We start from the raw sequence: 6,265 nt of genomic DNA, 5'->3' as shown, positions 1-6,265 counted from the left end.
CAGAAATAACTCCCAAAGCTTATAGCCAACTGATCTTTGACAAAGGATATCAGTCAATCCATTGGGAAAAGGAAAACCTTTTTAGCAAATGGTGCTGGAAAAACTGGATATCCACCTGCAGAAAGATGAAACTGAATCCCCATCTTTTACTATTGACAAAAATGAACTCCAAATGGATCAAAGATCTGAACCTAAGACTTCAAACTATAAAACTACTAGTGGAAAACACTGGGGAAACTCTGGGAGTCGTTGGAGTAGGCAAAGACTTCTTAAATAAGACTCCCAAAGCACAGGCAATAATCCCTAAAATAGACAAATGGGACTATATCAGATTAAGAAGTTTCTGCACAGCAAAGGACACAGTAATTAGGGTGAATCGACAACCAAAAAATGAGAGAGTATTTTGGTAAACTATGCCTCTGATAAGAGACTGATAACCAGAATACACAGGAAACTCAAGCAGCTTAGCTGGAAAAAAAAATGATTAACCCAATTAAAAGATGGGAAAATGAGCTGAATAAAAATCTCTCTAAGATATATGAACGCCAAAAAGCATATGAGAAAATGCTCAACATCCATCATCATAATGGAGATTCAGATTAAAACCACAATGAGATACCACCTAACCCCTGTCCTAATGGCAAATATTAAAACATACAAAAAGTAGTAAGTGTTGGTAGGGTTATGGTAAAAGGGGAACTCTCCTACACTGTTGGTGGGAATGTAAATTGGTCCAGCCACTGTGGAAAACAATATGGAGGTTCCTCAAAGACCTACAAATAGAATTACCATATGATCCAGCAATTCCACTCCTGGATATCTACTCCAAGAACAGGAGAATGCTCAGTCAGAAAAGCGTGTGCACATTCAATATTTATTGCAGCATTATTCATGATTGCTAAGACATGGGACCAATCCAAATGTCCACAAACTGATGAATGGATTGAAAAAAGTGTGGCACATATACTCTATGGAATACTATTTAACCATAATAAACAAGATCCTGGGATTTGAAAGAAACTGGTTGAATATGGAAGATCTATTGCTGAGTGAAGCAAGCCAGGCTACGAAAGACAGATATTGTATATCTCCACTTAATATATCAGACTGTCCACACTCTATGGTAGAGACTGAAAAATTGGAGAGCATAAAAGCAGTGAAAATATTTGTGGATACTAGAGACAGTGGAAGGAGGGTGAAAGAAGGGAAAAGTAGCCATTACGCTTACTGCTGGTCCCCCAAATCTTTATTTTTAAATTACTGACTCTTTTGTAATATTTCGCTTAAAAAATAAATAAATTGTACAACTACACAAGAGTATTTTATCTCCTTATAGTTTTATTGAATAGATTTTTTTCAATTTGAATTTATTTTATATTTTTCACTTTTAAACTTTTCTTTTATATTAAAAATTAAGTCTTGTACATGTTAACCTAGGCCTACAAAGGGTCAGAATCATCAGCATCATTTCTTCTATCTCCAGTGGAAAAGCTAGGATGAACAAAACAACATGAGTTTAAATTAAGCATAAAAGAAAAAGGTAAGTCAAGAGACACAGTAAATGTTGAGATGTATGAGCTGCTGTGATAATGTAGCCTACTGTTTTACAACAAGCTTTCTTTTTAAATAGAAATAGTATACTCTAAAGTAATGATAGAAACATACAGTATAGTAAATACATAAATCAGTAACACAGTCATATATTATTATTATCAAGTACTATGTACTGTACATAATTGTATGTGCAATACTTTATACATCTAGCAGCATAGTATGTTTACAACAGTGTCATCATACACACTTGATGCATCATACTACATTATGAAGGTTACAATATCATTAAGCCATAGGAGATTTTTAGCTCCATTATGGTTTTATGGACCATCATTGACCAAAACATCAATATGTTTTTCTTTCTATGCACTAAAAATAATCAAAAAAAGTTCTATTGTTTAAAAAACAAACAAACAAAACACACAAATGCACACAGGAACAAAAGTGAATAATACCTCTTTAATAGGCTCATCAGTATACTGGACGATATCAAGGAACATATCTCTGAGCTTAGAAACTTGCAAACCTGAAAAGTGAAGAGAAAATGATAGAATGAAACAACAGAATATCCATAGACTATGGAATAACTATAAAAGGTATAACATATGTGTAAGTGGAATAAAAGAAATAAAAGCAAAGGAACTATAGCATTATTAGTCATCATTAAAGTAATAATGACTCAGAAGTCCTCCGAAGGAAAATAAGACACATAAACATAGATGTAAGAGGCTTAGAGAACTCCAAATAAAATAATAACCAAAAAAACCTCATAGTTAAACTCCACTTAAAAATCACATGTGAAGGACAGTAGGTGTCATGGTAGTTGAGGTGCTGGACACCCACATGGCTGACTGCAGTTCAAGTCCTCAACCTGGTGGCTTACTTTCTCACTTTCTCTTTCCTTCTCTCTCTCTATCTTTCTCTCTCTCTCTCTGGTGAGTGCATGTGCTCTGTGGCAAGTTAAAAAATATTAATGTTAAATAAAAAATTAAAATAAACATTTTTTTTTTAAATCACAAGAGAAGCTATGTGTTTGGGGGGGCAGTATATTTTATCTGTACAGGAGCAAAGGTAAATATTAGGTTGTTGGGAAAGTCCTGACATATTTTTCTATGCAAAAATGAGGCATGATTTTCCTGAAAAACCAATATTATATCTGGATTTTCCTCATAAACCAGGCAAATAAGAAGTGACTGGAGGGTGATATTTAAAATGTCGAGAGAGAAAAAAATCAGCCTAGAACTTTATACCCTGTGAAATTGTTCTTCAAAAGTAAAGGAGACATTAAAACTTCTTTAGACAAGCAAAAATTAAGGGAATTTATTATTAGTTAAGTTTACCATTCAGAAAATGTTGAAGAAAGTCTTCAAAGGGGAAACCAGAACATATAGTAAGAAACTCAATGTGCATAAGAAAAAAAAAACAAGAGTGCTAAAGAATAAATAATAAAGTTGAAATAAAATAATTATCTTGATTTAGTAGTTCAAAATTATAATAACAACAATGTATTCAAAGATTTATGTGTATATATATCAAATTCAACTTCCCCAAGGCATATCATAGCCAGACTGGCAAAGACCACAGATAAAGATAAGATACTAAAACTGGCAAGAGAGAAACAACAAGTGACTTACAAAGGTCACCCCCTCAGGCTAACACCAGACTTCTCAACAGAAACAAGGCAAGCAAGAAAAGAATGGGAAGATGTATTGAAAGTGTTAAGAGAGAAACAATTTCAAATATTCAAATATATATATGTGTGTGTGCATATATATATATATATTCAAAAATCACTGAAATAAATTAAAAATTAAGTGACTCTGCTTAATTTTATGCAAATAAATTTGTAAACCTAAATGAAATGGATAACATCTAAAGGAAAGATAATTTGTCTAACAATATTCTAGTAGAGCTAAAACGACTAATTTATTTATTTTTTTTTTCAGCAGTTTTGGGCATAGGGCACATGTGCTTACTGGAGAGAGAAAGAGACAGAAACAGTAAGAGGGAAAGTGAGAAACCACTCTCCAGGGAAGATGACCATACTACAATTCCTTCTTTTCCATTCTCCTCCTGGAATCTTGGGCACACACGGACATGTGCCTAGCGTGATTTTCAAGCCACCAGGTCCTAGATTCAAACTGCAGTAGGCCATGTAGTAGTTCAGCATCATAACCACTATTCCATCTGCTGTTCCCAGTAAAGGTTAAATTTCTACAGAATAAATATTGATAAAATATTTAGGAATGATATTAAAAAATGCACGAAACCTATGTAAGAAAAACTTTACAACATTATTCAAAAATATAAAGGTAAACTTGAACAGTTGAAATGGCATCCTTGTTATAGGTTTGGAAACCTTGAGATCAAAAAGAGTCAATTGTATTCTTGCATGATTGTTTTTAAATGACTCTTGTCATCAACTTGTTTACCTACAGAAATGAGAAAGATTACCTGTGAATCATACCATGGGTGTCTCTCTTCTTTTCCTAACTACTAATTTTCTGAAATTCATGTACCGTCATGTGTTGCTTCACAATGGAGATATATTCTGAGAAATGCTTTGTTAGACAATTTTGTCATTGTTTGAATATCAGAGCATGCTCACCCAAACCTAATAGTATATTTTACCACATACCCAGGTTTGTAGCCTAGGAGCAATACATATACATAACCCTATACCTATTCATCCAAGGTGCAAACCTGTAGCACATGTTACTGTAGTAGATACAATTGTAATGCAATGGTAAATATTTGTGTATCTAAACATATCTAAACACAGACAAGGTACAGTGAAAACATAATATAAAAAATACAAATTGTTATAACTGTGTAGATCACTTACCATAAATGGAGCTTGTAGGACTGTAAGTGGTTCAGGATAAGTCAATTAGTGAATGGTGAGGAAATATGAAGACTTAGCACATTAGTGTACACTATCATAGACTTTATAGACACTGCATATTTAGGGTACACTAAACTTATATAACAATTTCTTTTTTTCTCCATAAGTTAACCATAGCTTACTATAATGTTAGTTTATAAACATTTTTCATGAAAGAGCTTTTTTTCTATAGGGTATGGGCACTCACCATAGAGACAGAAAGAGACAGAGAGACAGAAAGTGAGAACTCACCCCCTGAGGAGATGGCCATGCCACAACCCCTTCTCCTTCATTCTCCTCTTGGGATTCTGGGCATGTATGTGCATGTGAGTTTTAAATTGCCGTGTCCAGAACTAGAACTGTGGTTGACTACGTGTGAGTCCAGCAACATAACTATTCTGCCTGATGGTCCCAGTTTATAAACTTTTTGAGTCTGTAATAACACTTAGCTTGAAACACCCAGGGAGCAACTATATAAAAGTATTTTCTTGCCTTTATATCTCTATTTTATGAGCTTTTTACTTTGTTTATTTTTTTTAGAGAGAGATTTTTGCTATAGGGTATGTGCACTAGCCAGAGACACAGAAAGAGACAGAGAGACAGAAAGCAAGAAATCACCCCGCCCCCGGAGTATGGCTACACCCCAATCCCTTCTCCTTCATTCTCCTCTTGGGATCTTGGGCACATACACACATGAGCCTGGCAAGAGTTTTAAGCGCTGGGTCCAGCACTTGAATCACAGTCGACTTTATGGATGTCCAGTTCTGTAACCATTACACCATCTGCTCATCCCTAACTTTTCTTTTCAAATTTGTGTTTAGGAACTAAGACATAAACACATTTATAAGCCTAGTATCATTAGTATTGCTGTCTTTCACCTCCACATATTCCACTAGACAGACCATGATGAACACAACACGAGGTCAAATCAAGCCAAGAGCAAATGATGCGATCTCACAATGTGTTAAATATAAGTTGTGTGAGGTACTTCAGGTGTAACACAGCATACTATTTCACAGTACATTTTTTTGTTGTTGTTAATAAAGAGTGCACTCCAAAATTAAAGATTCAAAGTATAGTTTAGTAAATACATGAACCGGTAACACAGTCATTTGTTATCAAGTATTATGTACTATATGTAATAATATGTACTGTATGTTTATACAACTAACTGCACAGTAGGTTTGTTTACATAAGCATTACCATAAACAAGTGAGTATGATGTTAGGCAATAGAAAATTTGGGGCTTCATTATAATTTCATATTACTACTGTCATGTATGCCTTCTGCCTTTAACCAAAATGTTATGTGGTGCATGACTGTGTATTATTTCGTATTTTTTAGTTTTGCTTTTTGGTTTTCTTTTATTTGCCTTTCATTCCCCCCCCTTTTATATTGTTTACTCTGATTGAGGATGATTTTCATCAGCTGAAATGTTTTGTTCTAATTTCATTCCTTCTTTTTGCTGAGTTAGTTTTTGCTATTTTCTGTTCCATTTGAAATGTCTGAAATTTTCCTAGACCAGCCTTAATAGGTGATTTTCTATAAGGAGTTTGAGTGTGTAGATTCTTAAGTTTCTTATTTCTAAAATATTCTCATCTTTGGATACAGTAAAAGGCATTTTTATTCATAGACGGCTCTTTTCATTTTAGGAAAAAAGGATTGGTGGGTCTTTTGATTTTGCAATTCTCTTCTGGTTCTCTAGAACACTTACTTCCCATTATTTGTTAGCAGCACCAACCCCTCAAGTCAAGTCTCCTTTCCTAGAAGCCTGCTTTTTCAAAACTACCAGCTCTGACCCTGTACACCTATAATCACCTGCTTTAA

The sequence above is a fragment of the Tupaia chinensis genome, unplaced genomic scaffold (genome assembly GCF_000334495.1).
Source record: "Tupaia chinensis unplaced genomic scaffold, TupChi_1.0 Scaffold000606_1, whole genome shotgun sequence".
Taxonomy (NCBI): Eukaryota; Metazoa; Chordata; class Mammalia; order Scandentia; family Tupaiidae; genus Tupaia; species Tupaia belangeri.
This window is presented reverse-complemented; position numbering follows the sequence as displayed.